Source organism: Mus caroli, unplaced genomic scaffold (assembly GCF_978045245.1).
Source record: "Mus caroli unplaced genomic scaffold, Mus_caroli_1 scaffold_4, whole genome shotgun sequence".
In the NCBI taxonomy this organism is placed as follows: domain Eukaryota; kingdom Metazoa; phylum Chordata; class Mammalia; order Rodentia; family Muridae; genus Mus; species Mus caroli.
In genome coordinates, this window is record NW_028227259.1 from 144,442,413 (window position 1) to 144,468,223 (window position 25,811).

The window sequence follows — 25,811 nt, forward strand, 5'->3', positions numbered from 1 at the left end:
GCCTAGAATCCCCCACTGAAGGGCTCAGCAAACACGTTTGTCTAGCACCGTGGTTCTCAACCTGTGAGTCACGACCCCTTCGGGGATAGAATGACCTTTTCACAGTGGTCCCCTAAGACCATTGGAAAACACAGATATTTACCTTACAGTTTGTAACAGCAGCAAGATTACATTTATGAAGTAGCAACAAAAATAACTTTATGGTCAGGGATCGCCAGAGCACGAGGAACTGTATTAAAGGGTTGCAGCATTAGGAAGGCTGAGAACCGCTGGCTTAGCACATGCAAGGTCTTGGCTTCTGTCTTCAGCCCAAGAAAATACATGGGTAAGTAAGAGGGGAGCCACAGAGCTGGGTTCAGAGCATCCAGTCTCTGTCTCCTGGCCACACAGCTCTGCTGACTGTGCTGCGAAGCATCTCAGCCCTCCCTTATCTGTGGGTATTTAGGACACTTCCAATCTGCTGTTGCCACACACAGTGCCTCAGCAAACAACCTTGCACGGAGTCATATATCACTTTTCATTCGTGACAAGCATCTAGAGGACACATTCCTAGAAGAACATGCCAGGCACAAGGGTGTGTGGCTTCGCGGAATGTGGACATTCTCACAAGAGTTCCCAGAGTGTCTACTGTGGCCTCAGAGTAGCTGTGAAACCTGCTACCCTTTGGGGGTGAAACGTCATGTTGAGCTGTCCCTGGCATTCCTGTGGTGATGTCTCATTTGTCAAGAGACCCTTTTCCCCATTCCTTTTCTGTTAGTTATCTCTGTCCACTTTTGGTGTCCTTGCCAACTTTTTTCTTATTGGGTTGTAAGAGCTCTTTATATATGAGGAAACTGGCCCTCGTGTTTCTTTTGTGGCTTTGGGCTCTTCTGGGGGTTGTGGATGGAACTGTGAAATTCTGGGTATTGGAGGGATGGACACCATTTTTTCTGTAGGCATTTTTATTTTTGTAGTGTGTAGAAATGCTTTTCCACATTCCAGCTCTCTGCAGAAGGTAAGATCTCACTGAACCAGTGGATAGAAAGTTATCTCGACCTGCTGGCTGGCCTCTGGTCAGCCTGGAGAAATCATGTGGGCAGCTCTAGCTTGGGGTCCCATGTGTGCCCAATTGGAGAGGGCCCACCCCTCTCAGACTGTTCTAGGCCCCTCACCCTCAACTCAGGAAAGACAGCTGTCATGGCTGCATCTGGCCCAGTCTATAGGCAACCTTGTCAAGGAGGCCTGTGTATGTTGCATGAGTGTGTGTTGTCAGTAGATGTATATGCAGGAACCTGTTTGGGAGCAAATAATAATAATGATAATAATAATAATAATAAAGCCAAGGGTAAGCTGGGCCTGCTGGTACATGCCTATAGTTCTGGCACTCAGGGGTCTAAACCTGGACACTGGAGTCCCAGGCTGGCCTGAGCTACAGAGTAAGAAGACAGGAGGAGGAGGGAGAGGGGAGGCAGATGTAGAAAAGGGGGAGGAGGTGGCAAAGAGGTAAAAGAGAGGGAGGGCTTTCTTCTCGCTGTCAGATAGACCTCAGGATAGACATCTTTGCCTTTCTGGAATGATGTTTGCAGTCGCACACCACTACAGAAGCTCAGGTATGGACCGGGGGTATGTGCAACCCTGGAGCAGGGTGGGGTGCCTTGGCGATTAAAGCCCTCCTCTATAACTTCTTGGTAGGGTTCCTGGTTGCGGGGAGGGGGGCGGCGGCCGCAGCAAGGATGTGTGTGAACTTCCTGCGGGTGGGCTAAGGGGTGAATTATGGGGTGTGCCCGTTAGGTGTTAACCTGCTCTGCAAACGTGTGGGTGCAACATACATAGTGTCCACCCTGGTCATGTACACATGCCTGCTAGTGACGTGGCTCAGGAGAATGGGAGAGGAAGGGAGGAATGGGGGTGGGGCGGGAGATGAGAGAACCAGGAGAAAGCTCTGGCCTCATCCCTGTGGCTCTGGCCAGGGGTTAGCTTGTGGCCTTCCCAGCTTGAGGGGTGCCTCGCTTGTTTTTTTTTTAAGGTGCATCATCTTGGCTGAGCTCTGTGTGTGTGTGTGTGTGTGTGTGTGTGTGTGTGTGTGTGTGTGTTGAGGAGTGAGAGTGGACATATAGGACAGGCTAAGGGCAGCATTTCTCCCGGAGAAGTCATAACCCAGAATGCTGGGGGGCAGGGGGGGCAAGCAGTGGAACAATCTGTTACTGACAGCTAGGCTCTGAAGGGCCCAGCGAAAGCTACCCTAAAAGCAGGCTTTGGAGCCTTCAGTCCCGGCTGGATTCTCTTGAGGTCTGGGTACCCTGAGCAAGGGTAGACCCACAGCTCTGTCCTTGACCACCATGTTCTGTGTCTAAGAATCCACTCGAAAGACGATAGACCCTCCTCTACCCTCCGACCCTAACTGGAATCTCACTCCTCAGGGTTCCAAAGGAAAAATGGGGCTGGGGAAAGCCTAGGATCGGCCAAGTGTGGGCTGCCTGCCGGTGATGCAGGCTGGATCGAGTCGCAGGACAGGACACAGGACCCGAGCTGGGGACGCTCCTGGTCCTCTGGCCGCGCTGCTCCAAGGTTCACGCTATTCCCATGCTGGTCCCTGGTGGTCTGGTAACCCAAGGGACAAGTCCCCGCCCCCAGCCTCTCCTCGCCCCTTACTATGTATACTTGGCTGCACTCTGCGGTTCCAGTCCCCTCTCCCTGCCTTCGTTGGCATTGTGTCCCGAAGCCTAGCTCTTGAGAGTGCTCCAGCTCGGAGGAGGCGTCCAAAAAGGGTTGCACCCACTCTGCCCAAAGGGGGTCCTTCAGCTCCGCAAGCGCACGGAGGCTCGAAAAGCTGTGCGCAAGGCCTTAGCCCGGCGAGGGCGCTCTTGAACTTGATTTTGATTTTCAACCCAAGGCCAAAGCTTCCGCCTGGGGAAGGGGCGCGGTAGGGAATGGGATACCAGAGGGCTCCGTCAGTGTTCCTGGAACCATGGGGGGTGGGAGGGTGGACAGCCCCAGAGGGACGATTTGGATCCCCGGAAATCACACATTAACCCCCCCCCACACACACACACACACCACACACAGAGGCTAGTGGGAGGGGAATCCACTACTGGGAACCTTCCGGGAATGGGAAGGTGCCAGGCTGATCTCACGCCTCCCGGTCTCTCAGCCCAAGGGGGTGGTGACATGCAATGCAGAGAGGAGGGACTGCGAAGGGGGTCGGTGACCTTAGGAGAGAGCAAGTCCCTGGTGGAAAGAGAGAATGTTGCATCTCGGAGGGCCTGACAACCTTGTACCATCTCTGATTCTCCCCTCCCCGCCGCCCGCCCCGTGAAACAATCGTCCCTGCGGGTGGAGCTGTGACACGCGCGCTTACATAGGGTCTGACTTCGGGGTCAACTTCTACATGGCTTCCTGCGGGTGCGTGTGTGTGCACAGGCGTGACTGTACGCGCGTGCACATCTCTGCCTCTCGTACCCACCTCCCATCGCCACGAAGGGTCCCAACCCCATGACACTCGGGGACTTGGGCTCCACGGCTCTTAGTTCAGTGGCTTGGGACGCGGGCAGGAGACGCAGGCAAAGCCAGGAAAAGGAGGCGAGGCTGTGTTGCGGCGTCCTGAGATGTCTCCCTGGCTCCAGCCAACTTCCCCTCAGGGAGCCTTGATCCCCTCCCGGGGCAACCTATGGACGTGCAGCGGCCCCCGCCCCTGCTCCGGTCCCCTCCCCGCGCGGCTCCCACGTCCGACCTGCCTCGCGCTCACAAAATGAACCACCGCCTCGCGTCGCCGCGGCCGCTGCCGCCGCGCCCGCTCCCGAGCTCGAGAGCCGGAGCCGCCCGGCCCCTTCGGCGTCGCCGGCGCCGCGGCCGCCCCGCCTGCCCGGCCGGTCCGGGGCTGCTCCGATCGCGCGGTCCCCGGCTCTTGACGCAGTGAGCGCCGCAGCCCGGCTCCCGCAGGCTCCTCTCCGCTCCCGGCGAGAGGCCGATCCCCAAGCCCGGCGGGCTCCGGGAGGGGCGGGCAACGCGGGAGGGGGAGGAGGTCTGTCTGGAGCCAGCAAGAACCCCGAGGAGGAAGAGGAGGAGGAAGCAGGGGCAGCCGCCGCCGCCGCCGCTGCCACCGCCACCGCGGCGCTCCGGGGACTTCGGCGCGCGTGCTCTGCTAGCCGGTGATCGAGCCTTCAGCCCTGGGGGCCACAACCCCGTTCAGGTAGGAAGGGGTGTGCAGCGAGTCGGGGTCCCCTCTGCCGCAGACGTGGGGTCCACAGGTCCCCGCCCCTGGAGGGGGAGGGGCAGGAAGGATACGCTCTCGCCGGCTTCCCGGGTGGCGCGGGAGTCCCCAACGGCTCCCGCAGCCCTGGTTGCCCCTATCGCCTCAGTCCCCCTCGCCTTGTCCTAGCCGTCCGCACTTGGACCGAGTCCCCTCTTCGTGGGGTTTCAGATGCGGTGCGTTTGAGGCTCCAGGGCGCCCCCCACTCAGCCGCCTTCACAAAACCCGAAGTTCTCGAACGCCGATCTATGGCCGGACAAACTTCCCTCCCGACTCCGCCGATCGGAGCGCCCGGGTTTGGGTCCCCTGCCCCCACCTCGGATTAGGAAGTGCCACCGAGGACCCGAAACTTTGCTGAGCGTGCTGCCTAGGCCGTGGTGGGGTCGGTCTGCTGTAGGGTGCATGGGACGGCCTTAGTGCCCCAAGTTGGCCCAGAAGCTGCCCCCCCCCCCAGTCCGAATACCTCCACTCGTAGTTCAAAGAGGAGAAAAAGTGGGTGGTGGGACCTCGCCTTCGTTCTGCACACTGGTCTCCAGGCGCTGGAGCTGTGGGGAGGGTAATGTAAGACCCGCACCCCACCCCAGCCGGGTGCCCCGGCTCTGTCCAGCTCCCTGGAAGGAACTGGCTTCTAGTTATTAATAGGCGCCTCTGACAAGAGCCTGTAGGGACTGGGAAAACCACTGGCTGCGAGGTGCTTCCAGACCCCAGCCAGAGACTGACCCTCCTCAGTTTTCATGGATCCCATTCCGTCGCCTGCCCTCTCCTTCTCTTCCACTCATTCCCCTCAGACTTTGAGGTGTCACCTCCCACTGGGAACTTTTTCTCTTCCCAGACAAGCCTGCTCTGAACTGTGACCACCTGGGGTCATGAGCCCAGGTCGACGTCTCAACATCTAAACATTCTTTCTGCACCTCCCATCCCACCCCCATACACACAAGGGGATGGGGGTGAAATCTCCCGGGCCAGCCTGCTAGGCATGAACGGGATCATCCCCAGCCAGTTTCGAGTCCTTGCGACCCATCGCCCACGCATGACACATTCACCAGCAGCTGCCTAGGGGCTGTGGTGAGCAGACAAGCTCTCTATGGAGAGCTTGCGAAGATCCCTGAAGGGTTTGGAGGTGAAGTGCTCTGTTCCCTGTGAGGGAAGAAGCCAGTGTCTTCTTGCCCCACCCCCCAGTGTCTCCTTCCTACACCCTGAGGTATCTGGAGGATTCCGTGCCCTCTCTCCACCTCACCCCAAGGCTCAGGTCAGAGTATGAGTGGGCACTAGTATTTGTGGAACAGGGGGAGTTGGGCACTTCTTCCTGTCTGGGATAGAAGGTTGCAGAAGCCACTCTCCGAACAGCTGGGAGAATCTTTGTCCCAAGGGTGCTGGGGCCCCGCCCCCTTCGGGTTCTTTGCTTCCGAGCCCGCTTCAGCAACCTCAGAGCGTGGAGAGCTGAGGTGGCGCATCTTTTCCGCTTCTCTGGGTCTGGGGAGAGCAGGGGGCGTGGAACACAGTGATGGGTCCCTGACAGATGTCCTCGCGTGGCGGCGCCGGCGTCTCTGTGATAGAATTAATGGCTTACAAGCAAACGGCCCGATCTGTCCGGCTCCGGGGGAGGGGCGGCCCCAAGGGACTCCCGGATTTTGGTTACAACCAGCTGAGCAGCTGGGAGATTGGGGGACGTGACCTGGAGGGTCTGAATGACCCTCTACTGGTCAACCCTAATTTTCAGTCTTGCCACCCCGACAGCTGGGTACTCCAACATTGGATATCCTGGGGACCCTTCCACCGGAAGAACTACCGGTGTTTTCCCTCTTGGAAAACCTCCTGGAACCTTCCACCCCCTCCTGCAGATGGCTGACCCTGGGAAGCCACAAACTTACCTTGAGGGTGGGGTTGTACTGGTCAAGGGCGCTCTGGGAACCTGGACCTCGGTTTGCTTATTCTTTGTGGAAGGGGTCAGAGGAGCAAAATCCAGACGAGTGAACCTAGGGGGACTGTACTACCACAGTAATCCCAGATCTCAGATGATTACCAGACCTGTGGCAGTGTTAGGGGAACCAGGCCAAGGGGAGACCTAGAGATATGGGGAGTCAGACCCCTGTCTTTGAGTTTGCTTTCAGAGACTGATGGTAGGGGCTGCTGGCCCCTCTTATTTCCTGTCCCCACCCCTACACAGAACTGACCAGACCCAGAATACCATCCAAGAGCGACCAGGAGACTACAGGCATAATCTTGTCCCTGGAGATCAGCTGCTTGGGACCCCTTTTAGATACAACTGGGAGGGAAGAGTATCTTATACCTCCCACCCTAGGTCCATGAGCCGTGGCCTAGAACATTGAAGCTAGCAGTATTTATCCATGTAATACCCTTGTCCTGGACCCTAGCCATGTCAGGAGGCCAGGATGGGGAAACTACATACATCTGCTCTCTAGGGTCTATCCTGACCCTACCTGGTCTTTGACCATGTTGGCTGTCCCTTCCCGGGAACCCCACTCGGTAAGCACTAGGAGGGCACATAGTCTTCAGTTTCCAAGTTCAGCCAGTGCGTGAAGGCCTGGCACGGGGAAGGTAGCTAAGAGCCCACTACCTCCTTTCAGTTCCTATAGGTGCCCAGGCCATGAGGGAGCCCAGCCCTGCTACCCCCCTTCCCCCAGAGCAGGACCAGTCCATACATAGGACTGGTTGGTGCTATTGGCGTTCATTCACTTTCCTTCTTCGGTCCCCACACACTATAGGATTTATCTTGATTTGCTCTGCCTCTGAATTGAGTCAACTCTTTTGTATGCTCGGTGAATTGCCCAGCTGCTGGCGAAGAGCGGAGGAGCGGGGAGAGAGCGTGCCGGGGGTACTGAGGCCGGGAATCAGGAGCGGGCGGGGGACAGGAAATGGGGAGGGGGCGCCGCGTGGGGAAGAGATGGGCCGTGTGGGGAGACTGGATCTGCCAGAGGCACCAGTGGGGCTGCGAACAGAATTTATCGAGGACGCTGTCAGAGTCGTACTGTCCAGAGTAAGGAGTCCACAGAGCTCCGGGGCTTGGGTTTTCTTGGGCCCCATGGCCTGAGGCAAGCCTCTCCTGACTCGGTTTCTCTCCTGGGGCTTCCTCACAGGCAGCCGCACATCAGGAATGGTTGGCTAAGCTGGAGGGGTGCTGGAGAACCAGCCCTTCAAGTCCTGGCAGAGGTTGGGGTGAGTGAGTGAGTGAGTGAAGGGGGAGGTCAGAGCCCGGAGCGTCGGTCTGCGCCCCTAAGTCCCAGCTGGCCGGGATCTGGGCCAGATCCCTGGGAAGACCTGGGTCCTGAAGAGATCTTGGTGTGTTTGGTGGTGAGGGGGTCGTGCGAGGCCCCTGCTGAGGCAGCAGATGCCCCTCCTCCCTTTTACTTAGACGTTCAGAAAGGGCTGTCAGGATACCCTATGGAGCTTCCTCGATCCCCAGCTCTGGCAAGCAGGATCCTGAGGGCAATCCAAGCAGAGGGGACCGGGAGGCTGGGAGGAGGGAGGGCGCGCGGCTCTCGCTGCCGGACTGAGCGGCGGCGGCGGAGCGGGTGGAGGGAGCCGGCTGGTGGCGAGGGCGGGCGGGCGGGCGGGCGGGGGAGGGGAGGGAGGGCGGGCGGCGGGAACCAGCCCCCCCAACCCCCCCCCCCCCGGCCGCGCGGCGAGGGGCGGGGCTCGCGCGCAGATCGATGGGCGAAGCTGGGGAGGAATTTCAATCCGAGAGCGAACTTAGAGCTTGAAGGACGGCAGCGGCGGCGGCGGCGGCGGTGGCGGTGGTGGTGGCGGGTGCAGCCCCGGAACGCCGGCCGAGCCGGGCCGGGCAGGTAAGCGTGAAGCTCAGGATTTCTCGCGGCGCAGCATGGCCCGAAGCCGAGCTTGGGCGCTCGAGACCCCGGCCACTCCGTGGAGGACTGGCTGGCGACATTGCGCTTCTCTCACCCCAGCGCGCAGCGTGAGCCCCTGTCCCTCCCGGCTGCGCCCCAGGCCCCGCGCACAAACCCGGAGTGGTGCTGCCGGTAAAGTTGTAGCAACTTGGCGGTAGAGGAATCCGAACCGGTTCGGTCCCACAGAGCCAGTGACTAGGGGTCCTGATGTCGCCTTAGAGTCACTGCCGCAGCTTCAGGCTCAAGTGGAGCTGCGTGCACCCAGCCCTGCTCCCCAGTACCACCGACCCTTCAACAGCCGCTGCCCTGCGTGGAAACCTTCCTGCGGTCCACGCACCTCCTCACCCGAGTCCCTGACCCTATCCCTACCCTGTCTGTCATCCTTCCCACGGTTGGAGCGGCTCCTGGCCAGGCACCTGCGACTATTCAGCTGCACATCAGCGAGGCCAGGGTCTGCATTCGGAAGCAGTGGATCAAAACCCTAGCGTGGGGGCTGAGGACTTTGCCAGGAACTTGGTGGACCCTTCCATAAACTTGGAGATGTCCTCATAGCTGTCCATCCAGGGGTTGGGGTTAGGAATCTGTGAAAGCGATCTCCCTTCATTCCTAGCCTGCTTCTTCCTTAAGCTAGTGCCAGAGGGTGTCCCAGGCTGTGTTTACAGCCATCCTCATACTCCATCCTCCCCAGGACCAGACTACATCTGAGACCAAAAGTATGCTCCCCTCCAACCCCCACTCCATAGAGGCTGTGCGACCTTGAGGCATGTGACGTCTTTGAGACTCAGTTTTCCGATCTGTAAAATGGGAACAGGATGATACTTTTAGAGAAGTTAAGGGTTTCCAAAGATGAATCTGGAGTTGTTTTCTCCAGCCTGGGGCAGAGGAAAGCAAGGGGCTTAGTTCCTAGACAGAGCTGTTGGCTTGACACCTGACCCTTAACCCCTGTTGTGAGAGCTACTGAGAGAACCATTCCCAGGACAGACTGGGATCTTTGGGGACAGGAATTCTGGAAGGTGTCAGAACTTGGAACAGGTACAAAGAGCATGGCCGCTCCTCTATCTCTCCTAAAGACATATTCTAAAGAACCCTCACCCAGCCCCAAGAGGCAGTGAGCAAATTGGGGTTGTGTCACTGAAAAGCCACAAATAATCTCATCCCTCTGCCTCCACTGGCCTCAGCTGTCAACCTTGCAACAGAAGTATCAAAAAGAGATTCTTAAGTCCCCACCCCATCTATGTGCCCTAGTCACCAAAGATTGAGGGTTAAAGTCCAACAGCTAAGGATAGGATGATATCTCTGGATTCAGGGGGCTGGGACCTGAGCGTTATCTTTCTCTTTCCTGAGAGGTCTGAAGACCCCACCCCCACTTCACCCCTGCCCTACGCTGTGCCCAGCAGAAAGCCCTCAGGGTCTCCAGGTGGGAGAGGTCTGTAGCTACGTTCTTTTCTCTGTTCCCCAAAGGCCTGGTGCACCCCCCAGGCCTTCTAGGTGTGCATCACTCAGCATGATACAGCAGACTCCGAGGACGGCTGGGGTGGGCACGTTAGATGGGGCTCCCACTCTGAAAAAGAGGAGAGAGAGCAGAGTCCTCTGGCTAGGGGAGAGATAGGGATCAGGTCAGTCCTCTGGACCCTCCCCTCTCTGAAAAGCGCTGATTTCCCCCAAAGCATCCTGGCTCTGGGCTTCCCCACACTTTGGGGTTGAAAAATCTGCTAGCCATTTCTCTTTTGACCCCACCCCCAAATAACAGGTGGTTTGAGGCCCCCTGGAAAGTCCCAAGCTAGGGCTTAGAGCAGCTGTGAGTTCAACCCTGGCATTTGAATCATGGAACCTATCTATTCCTTTGACTCAGACTAGGGTTAGTAGGACCAAAATTCTGACAGAGTTGGACCAAAGAACACAGTAGGACCACCCCACCTCTGTGTGTGTGTGTGTGTGTGTATGTGTGTGTGCGTGTGCACTCTCTCTCAAGCCCCTTGCCTACCTCCAGTATCTAGACACAACCTCTAGATTCTAGGGAAATTTCATGAACACTCAGAAAGTCTTTCTCAGACCCTGCCCCTGGACCATGTCCTCCCCCTCCCCCAAGAGCCCAGTTCTCATTTGTAGGAGACTCTATTCTAAGTGACAAGGCTCAGATCACTATTCTAAGTGACAAGGCTCAGATACTGTGGCCTCAGATATTGTATTTACGAGCAGAGCGGACCTGGCCCCATGGGTTCATATTTCTCAGTTGAAAGAGGCTAAGCTTTGTCGCCATCAGGATGGGTGTCACATAGATGGGGACAGAGGGAGCTAGATGGGAAAAAATGCCACTGAGTGACAGGTGGGAGACAGGTCTCCAGAGCAGGCGATGGGGCCGTAAATTTCCGGGTGTAAACTTGGAAGCGATGATGTGTGACAACAGACACTGGATACCGATATGTTTGTCACCCTCCACCCCCTTTGTTCTTCATCTTTTGTTTTCTGTCATGGATTTAATTTCTCCCAACAATGCATAGACTATCACCTGGCCTTGAGTGAGTCTTTGTTGAGGTAGTTGATGACAGGTGCCCCTCTGCAGGGAACTCGGGCATTATCCATTCCTAAGGTTCATGTAAGGAGAGGAGGCCCAGAGAGGCATAGGATGGTTTTCAGAGTTGCACAGCAAGCCAGCTTGGGAGGGGTGGCTATTTGTTCAGGCTGTTGGGGATACCTGCTTTGCTCTTGCATCTGTGCTGGAGATGAGCAAGAAGTAGGGTACTGCTCCAGGTACCCCCCTGCAGGCCTATCTGGACATCTGACTCTAGGACCTTCCTGAGACTATAGGTCAGCTTCCTGGAGAGGAGAGAATGTGGGAGCTGAGGACCAGCTTGGGACTCCCAGCCATCTCAGCCCACTGTGTACAGAGCAGAGTGAGCCTGGGAATGAGGCTGCGGTCTGGAGAGTGGGAGACAGGACAGCCAACGTTGTTCTTTCTGATGGAGATCAACTGATCTGGCCTCATTTTCCAGAAAGGTCTAGGACCATCCAAGGTCAGGAGCCATGAGCTGTAGGATTTAAACTTTTAGAGGCTGAGAGCCACCTCCTCCCTGCAGGGCTGTCTCAGTGAGCCAGGCTGTTCCAGTGTTCCAGTGAGCCAGGACCTTACTGTTAGAAAAAGACTGGAGGCCTAGGCCAGTCCCGCCTCCTTAGGCAAATACAGAATCAGAAGGGAGCTCGGCTCCCTGCTTCCTCTGTGCTTTGGAAGGGAGGGAAACTGAGCCAAGGTTGGCTGAGCTGATCATCTCTGACACCACTGCCCTATAGCCCTTTTCCCCATCCACTTGGCCAAGGGTTGAGGCTGGTCTGCGGTGGGGTCCCCACCACTGTGACCCATCTCTCAGGGTCCCCTCTCTTATGAGACAGTCCAGGGCTCCCAATATGGAAGAGTGTGGTCTGCAGAAAAGAAATGGGGCAGGAGCATGACCTTAGCCAGGGGTCGGAAGGTATTAGCTAACCCTCCAATGTGGTCTTCAGATATCTGCTGTCCCCTACAGTCTCCATGCAGAGGACAAGAGTCTCCCTGTATCACCCCTCGGGATGAACTCCAGTCACAGGAAGAGACAATTAGAAGGGATTCTGGGACCCAGGCAGGGCCAGGGCCATCATCTGCAAGGCCTTGGATACCTCAAAAGAGAAGCTGAAATTTTTAGAAAAATAGGGGTGGGAAGGCATGAGCTGGCCTGGAAACTTCCATCCACCAGGCCTAGCAACCCAACTCCACTTGCAAAGCAATCCTCCCATCTTACAGATGGAGAAACTGAGGCCCAGATAGGAACCCAGGTCAGAGCAGACAGAGCAATCAGACCACTCTTGCCCCCAGCACCTACTTCTTCACTGAACATGAGAACACAGCCAGATTCCCAGGCTGGCTGATGGGAACTCTGCCGCTGCCTATAGGTGTCCATCACTGAGGTGAGGGTTCACTGCCTATGCTGTCCCCCAGAGCCCTCTAGTCTCAGAAGCACATGTCGGCCTTCTTCTCCCCATCGTACATCTCTGAAAGCGTTTCTCTCATCCAGGCAATGCTGACAGGACAACAGAGGCTCAGAGAGCCTGTCCCCACAAGACACATACAGTCTGGCAACAACACGTCTGCCTTGGAAGCTGTCGGGTCCAGACAGAATCCTGCGTATCGTGGGAAGCCCAGGCATGATTGACAGCCTGGGACTTGCTTGTGTTTACTGACAGATCCCAGATTTATTTTCAGTAGGATCAAACCCCGGCAACTCTTAGTCATTAACTTCCTCTGGTTTAGTGCGCACGGGCTGCCACGCAGTCTCAACACACACACACACACACACACACACACACACACACACTCAGGGATGAGGGCAGCCCTGGCTGGCCACTGGCCAGGTAGAAAGTAAGGATGGCATGTCGAAAGGGATGAAGTCCCCTCCAGGGTACACCGTGAGTGCTAATGAGTGGGCTTGTGGTAGGAAGTGAGAACAGTAGCCATGCCCTGCTGGACAGCAACAGCCCTGCCCCTCTGTCCTCACTGTGCCCCTAATATAGATGTCAGAGGAACTGAGGCTTTCCGGGTGTGATCCTTGGGAGGCCAGAGCCTTGAGCCAGGAAAGCACCAGCTGATGGACTGGGACGCTCCTGACCCGCCTTCGATCCTGGTTCCTGACCATCTCATGTTAAGTGGGGTTTAAGGGGCCTTCCCGTTGCCTAACTGCATCAGGGCTCCCTAGATGCTATCCCTGAGAGAGCTATAATCCTCAAAACTCCTTAACCCTGGCTTATTGGGACCCCAGGAGAGGGATGAACCTCACCCCCATCCAGTGTTTATCTCATGGGACACCTATATTAGAGTTACTGCTGTTTCCTACAACCAGGGGCCCCTGAAAGTGTGTGTGTGTGGCACTGCAGCTCAAGGATGATCCCTTGCCAGCCATGTGGCCTGCGAGTAGATACCCTCTTCCTTGTGCCTCCATGTTTTAATCTGTCGAATGGGTCTAAGGCATTGGATGACATTGGGGACTGAAGCACAGTATTGTGAGGGACTGCCCTGGGGGGAGGTGGAGAGGGCACAGTGTCTGATGCAGGGTGTGTCTTACCTGGGTCCCTTCCGGTCCTTTGAGCTAGAACTTCCCCTGTTAGGGCTAATTTGGATGGATCATCACAGTGTGTCTGTAGAAAAGAGCGAGGGTGCTGGACCCCTTAAAAGAGTTCCCTGCATTTGACGCTCTGTCCTGTGGGACACTGACATTCTGGGGGTGGCACCTCTGTGCCCTGTGGAGGTAAGAATGTAAGAGAGGGCGGAAAGAAGGAACAAGAGCTGGGGTCCTGTGGTGGCCGAAAGCAAGGCCATCAAGGACGATCACCCAGGCTAAGAAAAGAAAAGAGCCGGGCACAGGGTTCCAGCTGCTCCTGGGCTGACGTTCCTAGGAAGAGTTGGTTCTTGTTCTCACAGCTCAGGGAAACTTCTGGAACGCATAGCATCCCAGACACCAGGTTGACTTGAGTGTTTAAAAGGCCTCTATGAACCAGTCATGGTGAGGCTGCAGAGGCTGAGGCAGGAGGATTGTACATCCCAGGGTACACTGGATGTGCAAAGAGGGACCTTGTTTCAACATGAGGAAGAGACTAAATGAAGAACCGCTCCCTGTGCCCCGTCGTGGAGTAGTATGTTCGAGGCTTGAGTAGGCGTAGAACTCTTGTGAGTCTTGTGATCTGGGCTGGCGACGCAGGTGATGGAGAAACAGTGACTTCTCTTTTGACATTGCTTGAATGGCTGGCGCTGAGCCAGCAAGATGGCGCAGTGGGTAAAGACACTTGCCGCCCAGCCTGACTACGGTCATCAGGACCCGAGTGGTGGAAGGGGAAAACCCGACTCCTGCAAGCTGTCCTCTGACCTCTGCATGGGCGCTGTGTCGTCGTGTGCTTGCCCTGCCCACTCCAATAAATGAAGTGTAATTTTCTTAAATTGGAGCCGAGTTCCTATAGAGAAAAGTGTTCTATAAATTGAAACCTTTCTTATCTGTGTGAGTGAGATGAGGAACACAGCCTAAGGAGAAAGAGGCTTTGGAAAGCGAGTCTTGCTTTCTTCTGATGTCCATTACTGCTTCAGAGGTGGAAGTGGGGTGCATGTGCCCACTCTTGGAATTCCTGTGGGAGCTGGCAATAGTGGTACATGGGGTGAACATTCTTGGGAACCGGTAGCTGTCTTGGAGAGAGGCTCGTAAGACATGTGTGCATGCAGGAACACAGGTGACAGCTCAGGCTTTGTAATGTGACCGTGAGTTTGGCTGTTTCCTTTTCTCAAATCTGGCAGAACAGGAGGATGTTGGAGGATGAACCTGCGTGGAGCTCAGGTGGCCTCTCACTTGTTGGGTCTGAGTGCTGCCTGGCTCCTCTGTCCCGGGAGCTAAGGGAAGAGGTTCAGGCCTCTGAGGTGTTCGCCGCCTGTCAGACATCTGGGCTTGTTTTGGTTTCCTCCGTCTGGTGTCCCCACAGAGCAAGGACATGTTAGATCTGAGGGATGCTTCACCAGGGATGGCATTTTTTAGAAAAACAGCTTGTCAGGAATCCAGGGTGTCGGGACTAGAACGATGGCTCTGCCTATAGCAGAGGTTCCCAAGCTTCCGAATCCCTGACACCACAATGCTGTGGTGAGCCCAGCCATAAAATTATTTGCATTGCGACTTCATAACTGTAAATTTTGCTACTGTCATGAATCATAGTGTAAATATCTGTGTTTTCCCATGGTCTTAGGCAACCCCAGTGAAAGGGTTGTTAGACCCTCAAAGGGGTTGTAATCCACAGGTTGAGAATTACTGATCTATAGAGAGGCAACTGTGTGCACAAGAGGACCATTCCCGGAACCCTTGCAAGAAGATGGGTGTGGTGGGTTCTGCCTTACAATCCAGAGCTAGGGAGATGGAGGCAGGAGGATCCTTGGAGCCCTGGTCAGCCAGCCAGCCTGGCTTATGTGGTGGGTGCCCGTTCAGTGAGAGACCCTGTCTCAGTTGGCAAGATGGAGTGCACCCGAGGACCAATACCCAAGGTTGACTTTTGGACTTTACATGCAAGCACATGCATGTTCAGGCAAGACTCGCTAGAAGCACACAAGGGCTCACTGCCTCTGCCCCCAAGCAGGTCAGAGTACAGCCCTGGGTCCAGATGAGATCCTCTGCTCCAGTCCTGCTCTTGTCAGCCCTACCGAGGTCACAGAGAATAGAGAGTTACTCTAACAGTGTCCAACTGCCTGCAGTACAGCCCCCAAGGTCTGTCTCTCTGTAACCACTCATGATGTGATCACTCACAGATTGTCTCCACTCTCTCATGACAGACTGAGGGGATACTGAAAGCACAAGACAGAGACCCCAGCCAGGGTTCTGTCCCCACCCTCAGCTTCACACCACACACACATACACACACACACACACACACACACACACACACACACACACACGCCTCTGCTCCATCCTGCCTTCCCAGCTGAGTGGCTCAGGGAGCTGCCCTGTGTCATGCTAACCAAGTGACAATGACATAAATTTGGGATTGAGGAGTGGGTTGTGAGGCACAGAGGAAGCCATTGGATCTCCCATTTCCATTCTATGCTGCACACACACACACACACGGTGGATCCTGCTGAAGTGAAATGATTCTTTTTTTTGAGTTGGGTTTCCCGTGTTCTCTCTGGAAGGGAAAGGCACAGGTGGAGACAGTGCAGAGGCCAAGGAGCAGCTCTGAGTTTGTAGGGACCTGCACACATTGCATGAACATGGTGTGTGCATAGCAGCCAGGACAGATGAAAGATGAAGCCAGTTCCCCTCCTCCTGCCTGGATGCCTCTCTCTGAGCTGCTCCTGTGTGCTCTGCGTGCTACATGGGAAGAGACTTCGAGGTGCCTTGCCTTAAGTACTCATTTCCCTAGGTCTGTGGTTACATCAGGACACCCTTCAGTTGGAGGTGTGTCCCAGGCAGCTCATTGAGTTCCAAGACAGGGTCTTAGGATGTGGCCCAGGCTGGCCTCAAACTCCCAGCCATCCTTCTGCCTCAGAATCCCTAGTGCTGGGATGACAGACATATGCTATCACACTTAGTGTAGCTTCTTAGTGCAGCACGTGTGTATGTATGTGTACATGTACGTGGGTGTGGGCACTCATGGGTATGTGCACCCATGGGGAGTCCAGAGATCAGCCTTGAATGTGCATCCCGGGCATGCTCTCCACTGAGTTTTTTGAGACATGGTCTCTCACTGAACCAAGTGGGCTAGGCTGGCTAGCTAATGAACCCCAGAAACCTTCCTGTCTCTACCTCCTCATTGCCAAGATTCTCCATATCTCTGTCTCTGTCTCTCTTTCACACACAAGCACAGGTACACACTTATGCACACGCTCTCACACACACACACATCCGCAAATGCGCACATATGTGGGCCCTCACATGTAGGAGAGCTCCTGCACACTCATGAACCCCACAAATAAAACCAGAAAACAAATCTAGGGTGTCTACCCACTGATTCACACAACTTGGGGTTGAACATTCTTGGGGCAGTCCTCACCCTGCCGCTCCCCTGAAACCGGGAGGCACAACCGCCACACCATGTTCTTTTAAAGCAATGGCTTCTAGGAATCCAACTTGGGTCCTCAAACTTCTGGGGCAAACACGTCACCCTGTGAGCCCCCCTCCCCCGCCCTAGCGTAATGGTTCTGAAGCTCGCTCATATTGCTGCATGAGTCATCCCATGTTTATTTTTAATTGCTAAATAGTATTCCCCTGTCTTGATAGAATGCCTTTCCTTTCCCTGCATCCCGAGGGACAGACATCTGAATCATTTCTAGTTTGGGGTCGTAATGAATCACACCATCGCACTCATGAACCGGCCTTTATGTGGCTGCCAGCCTCCGTCTCTCCCGGGTGGATCCCTCGGAGTGGCCTGCTGAGTCATTTGGTAAGTTTACATTTAAATTCTTAACAAACTGCCAAGTCGCCAGACTTCCAAGGCAGCTGGACCAGTTGGCATCCCAGTCGGCAACCCTTGAGGGTCGGGGCTCCTCAGTGGGCACTCCGGCACCCCTTACGGTACTGCTAGCCTTTCTTGATTATCGTTACCGTTACCCGAGCCAAAGTGCAGTGTTTTCTGGGGCTGGGTCCAATTTGCAGTTTCAAGATTGACCAGTGCCGTTGGACGTCTTTTTGTATGCTCTTAGGCACCCACATTTCTTCTGTGATAAAATGTCTATTCAAATCTTTGCCCATTTTTAATGGGTTTGTCTCATTATTAGCTTTCAAAATTATTCAAATTTACTGTGAGAGAGCTCTGTGCGTATTTCAACATGAGTCTTTTTGTAAGAAATGGATTTGTAAATACCATATCTTGATAGTCTCTCTCTCTCTCTCTCTCTCTCTCTCTCTCTCTCCCTCTCCCTCTCTCTCTCTCCCTCTCCCTCTCCCTCTCCCTCCCCCTCCCCCTCCCCCTGCCCCTCCCCCTCCCCTCCCCTCCCCTTCTCCTTGAGAAAGGGTCTCTCTCATGTAGCCCAGGTTCACCTCAGACAACATAGCTGAGGATGCCTTTGACCTCCCGATCCCCCTGCCTCCACCCCTGAGTGCAGGAATGGCAGGTGAGCAAGTGCCACCACACCAGGGTCATTGAGGGCTGGTGTAGGAAGCAAGGCTTGTCTCTCGCACTCTGGACATGCTCTGGGAAGCTCTCTACCCACAGAGCCCCAGTCTCAGCCCCCATGTTCTTCCTATTATCTTTCTGGAGCACAGGTTTCACACACACACACACACACACACACACAATGTCCGTTTTCCTCATTTTTCTTTTCTTTCATGAATCTTGTGTCATTGGTTTCTTTGCCTAGTCCAAGGTCACAAAGACTTTCCTTCATTTCCCCCGCGGGAGTTGTAGAATTTGGGCTCTGCTACTTAGATTTATCGGCCATCTGAAGTTAATGTCTACTCATGAGGTAGATGGACTGAAGTTCAGTGTGTGTGTGTGTGTGTGTGTGTGTGTGTGTGTTAAAGACTTTCCTCTGCTTTATATTTTCTTGAGGCCATAAATGTAGAAGATTGGGGGGGGGAGGCTCGTGTTTCTGCTCCACCTGATGCTTATTTTTTTGATTTATTTATTATTAGTGTGCTTGTGTGTGCGCACGCACACCATGGTGTGCATGTGGACATCAGAGGACGACTTTGTGACGTTAGTTCTCCCCTTCCTCCATGGATTCCAGGATTGGATTCAGGTCTCGGGGCTTACCAACAGGCTCCTTCACCTCCTGAGCCATCTCGCTGGCCCTGATGTCCAGCTCATGTCTGTCTGGATGGGACACTCTTCACTACGGGGCTCCGCGACAAGGCTTGGAATGAAGAATTACCATATGCCCCTCGGATTGTTTTTCTCTTCCAAGTCATCCTGGATCTTCCTTGTCATTCCACACAAATGTTAGGACCAGCCTGCCAGTGTCTATGAATGTGCTTGGTGGGAGTTTGAGTGGCTTGGGCTTAATCAATACATTAATTTAGGATCTCTGCCTTCAAATCCACACTTTAGGATGGATGTCATTTCTCTTCTTCTGGGTTTTTAATGTCTCCAAGCACTTGTTGTCTTCTGTGTGTAACCATTGTGAGCTGCATGTTTTTCAGACACTAATTCACAATGTAGCCCAGGCTACCTTCAAACTCAGGGTCCTTTGCTTCCCTTTCCCATGTGTGCATCCCAACCCCAGCCTAACTGAATGCCCTTAGAGAAATTCATCCTAAATATTTTTTTCTAGAATAAGCGATTGCAAATGGGATTATTTTTAATTTCACTTTCGCAACATCCTCTGAGAAATCCAACAGAGAAATATTGGTGAGTTATACACAAAATGTATGTTTTGTGTGTGCAGCTGCTAAGTGTGTGTCCATGTATGTGGAGGCCATAGGAAGATCCTTTAGCATCATTCCTCAAGATCTAGTTACCTTGTTTTAGTGGTAGGGTCTCGGACATGTTGGCTTGAGGCTCGCTGAGTCAGCTAAGCTGGCTGGCCTTCCAACCCAAGACAGGATTCATCTATTCCTGCTTCCTCAGTGCTAGAATTACAAGCATGCACTACCATATCCAGATTTATTTATTCATTTTAAATATTTATTTTTTATTTTATGAATATTTTGCCTGTGTGTATACGTGTGCACTATGTGTATGCAGTACCCATGGAGTCCAGAAGAGGGCGTCAGATTTCCCCTGGAACTGGAGTTACAAATAATTGTGAGCCACAATATGGGTACTGAGAACTGCAGCCACTCTTAACCACGGAGCCATGTCTTCAGCCCGACATTCAGATTTTGTAAATTGTAGGTTCTGGGAATCGAATGGCAAGCAATTTACCAATGGAGACATTCCCCTCAAGCCAGAATTTTATGTGTTGCTCCTTGGTTCCAGAGCCTTGCTCACTGTGACCGTTGATCAATCAGTTCTAGCAGACGTTAGTTGATGCATACAGGATCACGCTGTCTGGAAACAAGGAGGGATTAACATCTTCCTTTTTAAGCTGCACACCTAGTTTCTTTTTCCTGCCTTATTGTTTTGGCTGGCATCTCTAGAGTCACCCTGAACAGCACAGATGCTTCGAGATCGTAGAGAAAGGTGTTTGTCTTTACTGTTCAGGATGAAGTCAGCTGTAAGGTTCTATTTTATTTTTTTTTTAGGGTTTAAAAATTTCCTAACATTGATACCTACGTGCAACTTTTCCCATAATAACGTCGTCGGCTGCCTTGTCTGCATTTGACAAGGTGACTCTCTGCTTTCTCCCTTTTATGTATTATTTTATGTGGCTGGCTTGACTTGCTAATATTTTGTTGAGGACTTTGCATCGATGTTCATCAGACAAATAAGCTTATCTATGCCCTACTGGGATGTCTTTAATTTCAGTGACAGGGGTGCAGAGGGAACAGTCTCACAAATACGTCTCTGTGCCTCTGTGCCTCTAACCTCCCCTACAAAGCCCTGTGAAAAGAATCTAGTCTCAGCTTTGGTTTTGTTTGAACAGGGTCTTGATATGTAGCCCAGGCAAACCTCAAGCTTATAATCCTCCTACCTGAGTGTTTTGAATGCTGAGATCACCAGAGTACACAGCTACATCCAGCTTATTTTCTCTCCTGGGAAGTTCCTGAGGATTTTATCTTGTCTCTTTAGCTATTAGACAGAATTTACTACTGAAGCCACCAGGGCCTGCCTCTTTGGGTCCTGATCTGAGTATATTCAGATTTTCTGTTGCTTGTCAAATCTGTTCTTGTGACTTGTGCTTGTCTGGAGGCCCACTTCGTTGAAATTGTTAACACCTTCATCTTAAAGCTGTTTGTAGTGTATCTTCATATTCCCATGTGCATGTGAAGAGAACGCACCGCCCTCTGGGTAGAGTGCTCTGGAGACACCAGTCAGGTTAGTGATGATGTCATTCAATCTGTGTTCTTCTTCACCCCAAACTCATTAGTTTGTCTCGGTTTTGGGATACAGCGGATTGCTCATCCACTGGGCTACTATGGTTCTGCCCTGGATAATTGCATATATTTCTTTTCCTATCCCTTCAATTTCCATATGTCTATATATCAACACTAAAATGTATGTCTTTTACATGATGTATGTTATGTTTGGCTCTTATTTTGTAAACCCAACCAGATAGTCTCTGCCTTTTATTTGGACGGTTTGGCCCATTTACAGTTACTTTTATTTCATGAAGTGTCTATTTACACAGTTGTTTTCTATGTCTCAAGTGGGTTTTTTTTTCTGTTGTTTTCTTTACTGCCTCCTTTTGTATTAGGGAAATGCCTTTAGGTAATATTTTACTTCTATTGATTCTTGGTCAATGGAGTTTTCATTTCAGCTACTATACTTTTCAACTCCATATTTATCATCTCCTCCTCTTCCTCCTCCTCCTCCTCCTCCCCCTTTTATGACAGGAGTGTTCTATGTAGCCCTGGCTGTCCTGCAACTCTCTAAGTAGACCCAGCTGGCCTCAAATTCACAGAGATCTGCTTGTCTCTGCCTCCCAAGGGCCACTAGGAGGTTCAGCTTCAAAATGATCACTTTAAAAATGATTTCCATAGGCTGAAGTGGTTACTCAATAGACAAGAGCTCCTGTGGCTCCTCCAGTGAACCAGAGTTCAGTCCCCAGCACTTGGAGCAGGTGGCTCACAACTACACAACTACTGTGATGATTCTGACGCCCCCTTCTGGCCTTTGTGGGCTCTGCACCCACACCTTCTCTCACACACATATACTTCTGTGTCTTTGTTGAGACTGCATACTTGTTTTGTTTTGTTTTTTTGAGACAGGGTTTCTCTGTATAGCCCTGGCTGTCCTGAAACTCACTCTGTAGACCAGGCTGGCCTTGAACTCAGAAATCTGCCTGCCTCTGCCTCCCAAGTGCTGGGATTAAAGGCGTGCGCCACCACTGCCTGGCTATACTTGTTATTTTTGAGGCAGGGTCTCTCAGTGTGGCCCTTGATATTTTGGAGCTTGCTGCATAAACCAGCCTGGCCTTGAACTCAGAGAAATTTGCCTGCTTCTGCCTCCCAAGCACTAGGGTTACGGATGTACACTACCATGACTGGCTCAGTGGTTGAACGCTTTTATTTATTATTGTACCTTTATTTAACTCTTTAAACACAGCTTTGTTTCTTTGAACCAATTTATTGCTATATTAACTGTCTTGAAGTTGTTCTTCTTCCGTACCTGACATGTGGGGACTTTCCTTAATGGCTTTTATTTACTGTTGTGTTTTTTTCTCAGCTAGGGGGTCATTCTTTCTGATTTTGTCTGTTGTGTCATTTTGTATTGAAAATGGACAATTGTCCCAGAGTGGATGTAGATTCTGAGGTTTGCCTTGGAGAGTTGTTAGTGTCGGCGTTTTATGCTTCTGTTTTTATTGTTTGTTTAGTAACTTAATTGGACTAAAGCTGTGGAATAGACTCCCTCTGATGTGTGGCCACCAATTTCTCTGTTGTTTCTCCCCCTTGCTTTTCCAATTCTAATTCTGTGTCCTTGTTTGTCTTTTTCTCTTCTCTTCCTTCTATTCTCCCCTCCTCCTTCTCCTCCCTCTCCCCTCCTCCCCTGCCTTCCTCCCTCTCTCTCCCTTCATTTTCTTTGTTTCCTGCTCTATTGTTTTCTTTTCCTATTCTTCCTCCTCCCCATTCCTTCTCTTCCCCTCCCCTCCTCTCTCTTTACATCCCTCCCGTCCTTCTCCTCCAGCTTCCTCTTCTCCATTCCTCACTTTATAGGACACCCTGTGTCAGCCCAGCTTTGTGTTCAGTAAGGGACCCGTTGGAGGTTGTGTGGCCTGTCTGGGGCCTATCAATCTCCATGGTTGACATACATGTGAGTTTGGGGGCACATGGAAGATCAATTAGCTTTTGTGTCTCCCTCAGCTGTTGCTGCCTGCCAGACAAGTGTGGCACCTGCACGCTCTCCATGGGCCAAGGGCTCAAACTTACATGGGCCTCTGCTTCCCCACATAGGTGTCCATCAGTCAGCTGTGTGGAGAGAGAGTGTGTCTCTGTGTGACTGCCATAGCCCATGCAAAGTCTCTGGTTTGCCACTGTCCCTGTCAGGATCTCAGTTCCAGCTTGGCAGCTATGTTGCTTTCCCTCTACCAACTCCAAGGCTACCGTCCTTTCCTGTCCAGCAGAGTTTTGTGCCTTTTGCTCTAAATTAAATCAGCCTCTGGCTTGTAAATTCTCATGGCCTGCTCAGTGCAACCCTGTTTAAACACTGCATCAGCCAAGTGGGGAGACAGAGGCAGTTCTAGGGAAGAGCAGCCTGGGTCTGTGTGTTATCCAGTCACTGCTTTCCCCAAATAAACCTCTTGTTCATTTCTAGGATGCTGAAATGATCATGTTGAGAGTTCTGACCAGTTTTATAGCTGGGGTTTAAGTGTGTGTGCGCATGTGTGTGTGTGTGTTCCCATGCATGTGTGGAAACCGGAGGTCAATGTTGGGTGTCTTCCTCTATCACTCCCTTAATCTCTCTCCACCTTATTCTTTAAGGCAAGGTCTCACCAATTCATCTGGACCAGAGGGCCAGTGAGCCTTAACCCACTCCTGCATGTTGTCTTCTGACCTCCACAGGCCACCTTGGCACATTTGCCTTCCCACCCCAGCAGACAAACAATGCAATAATAAAGCGATAGCAGGCCACTGAGACGGCTCAGCAGATAAAGGTGCTTACAGCGAATCCTGACAACCCGAGTTCAATCTCCAGAACCCACACAGTGGACAGAGAGAATGGACTCTTGCTCTCTGACCTCCATGCATGTACCATGGCATGTGTATGCACACACACACACACACACAGTAAAATAATTTTAAAGAAAAGTTTTTTAAAAGCACTATATACATACAGTCCCATGTATATCACAGGGTGAATATCATGTGAGAGTCATCCAAACTCAGAAGTAAGGTATGGCCCCCGATTGGAAACCTTCCACCACGTCTCTCTTGTCCCCGCCCTTTTCTCCTCCTTAGGGGCAAGCACCCTGATTTTGAACCACATGTCATCTTATAGACTTTGTACATGACCTGTGTGGAACCATGTGCTACACGTGTTCTGTCCAGGAGTATATGTGAGATCTTGGTATGTTGACGATGTGGATAGAGTCCAATTATGTTATATCCTATATTGTATTCCATTTACCTGTGGGCAGATACATGTATTGATAGATTTATGCTTGTCTGAATGGAGTTGTGGGTGAGAGGATGGATGGATGAATGGATGAGTGGGTGAATGAATAAATGGATGAGTGGGTGAATGAATGAATGGATGAGTGGGTGAATGAATGAATGGATGCATGGGCAAATGAATGGATGGATGAGTGGGTGAATGAATGAATGAATGAATGGATGCATGGGTGAATGAATGGAAGAGTGGGTAGATGGGTGCTTAGATGGGTGGATGGATTCATGAGTGGGTAGATGGGTGGGTAGAAGGGTGGATGGATGAATGGATGAATGAGTGGATGGATGGTTGAATGGATGGATAGATATTGAATGACTGGATGAGTGGGTAGATGGTTGAATGAATAGACAAGTGGGTGGGTGGATGGTCGATTGAGTGGATGGGTGGTTGATTGAATAGAGGAGTCAGTGGAGGGACAGATAGTTTAATGGATGGATGGAATGGACAGTTGAGTGAGTGAATGAGTGGGTGGATAGATGATTGAATGGATAGATGGGTGGGTGGATGGTTGAATGAGTGGAGGAGTGGGTGGAGGACAGATGGTTTAATGGATGAATGGATGGATGGATGGTTGAATAAGTGGATGTATGGGTGATGGATGCATAGTTAGGAGTGTGGGTGAGCAGATGGTGGATAGCAAACATAGATCATGTGTGCACCCCATGCTAAAGGATGGCTAGATGGTGGGAGGGGGAGAGCATGGTGACACTTCATTGGATGGAAAATGCTTATATCCTCACAGGGCCTGAAAAATAGCATCACCATGCTTAGAAGTTTAAAAGTATAATTCCTTCAAACGAATCAGTAACTAATGTCACTAAATAGCATATGGAGACCCTGAAGCCCAGAGAAGTGGCTTAAGCAAGCTGGCAGGGTCGGTAGTCGCTGTGGTGAGTCTCGAACCTAGTTCCAAATTCCTTCCTGCATATCCTTCTGAGATGGGGGGACCTGACTGGGCCTGGATTTGAATGGACCAACTGATTCCTGAAGGCAAGAGCCCAGTTTGTGCCCTAATAGGCCAGGTCCAGCATCTCCCTGTGTTGTGACCACTCGCTTGTCTGAAGCCAAGGTTGCCTTTCTCCTGGCCACAGCCATTTCCTGACCACCTACTGGGTCCCTGATGCAGGATAGACCATGATACATCAGAATTGGAATCTTTGGGACCCCCCCACGTGCATTTGTACAGCATGAGGTTAGAATGGATGCCTCTGAAGGCTGTGCTGGGCTGGGAGCCACTGCTCCCAGAATTTGCCTCTGCATCTCCAGCCTTGTCCACCCCCTGTCTTTCTGTCCTACAAGTCAACTACTGGCATAGCGCTTCGGGCAGCATCTGTGGGTGGTGATGGATGCAGGCATGGTGGGATCTCAGAGGATGGCCTCCTGAAGAGCCTGTCTTGACTCGGCACAGGAGTGTTGCTAGGCTGTGTCTAAAGGCTGGGCCAGGGAGCCTGGGAGATGTTTAACTTTGAAAAATAGACCTTCACAGCTCATTAGGTCCCAGCCTCTCGGCCCGGTGCCTCGGGCAGCTCGGGAATGGGAGACGGCAGGGCATGAAATCGCTGAGGTATTTAAAGGCCGATTCTGCATTCTCCACCAGTGGTGTCTGTCCGCCAGGCCCCTGGCAGGGCTGTCGTGCCATACAGAATGGGGTGGGGTGGCTGATGGAATTTCCAGAGTGCTGTGTGCGACCTCACTGACCCAGGAGAGATGCTCCTGAGTCTTGACCTTAGATAAGTCAGTTCTTGATTCTGGGCCTCAGTTTCCCCATGTCTACTAATGTCTTTGCTCTTAAAAAAAAAAAAAAATCTCATGTAGCCCAGGCTACCCCAAACTCCTTAAGTACCTTGGGATAGCCTTCTGAGTGCTATATGACAGGCATTGTTATTACACTGGGTTTATGTAGTGCTGGGAATAGAACCCAGGCCTTCATTGCTTGCTGGGGGAGCTCTCTCCCAGCTGAGCCCCATTGCCTCCCCCACCCTCAGAGGTGGAAACTGATTATGAGCTGCCCCTTAGGGACCCTT

At 52.5% G+C, this 25,811-nt stretch overlaps 1 protein-coding gene across 3 annotated transcripts in view; it reads left to right on the forward strand.

The window, feature by feature from the left end:
* Positions 1-3,931: 3,931 nt before the first annotated feature.
* Positions 3,932-25,811, forward strand: part of Elfn1 (extracellular leucine rich repeat and fibronectin type III domain containing 1) — a 65,969-nt gene continuing 44,089 nt past the window's right edge. For 2 of the 3 annotated variants that reach the window (XM_029476994.2, XM_029476996.2), the window contains exon 1: positions 3,932-4,168. The gene's annotated coding sequence lies outside the window, so the exon portion shown is untranslated. Of the gene's footprint in view, positions 4,169-7,999; positions 8,035-25,811 lie in introns of those variants that run through there. The other variant, XM_029476995.2, reaches the window with a different exon arrangement.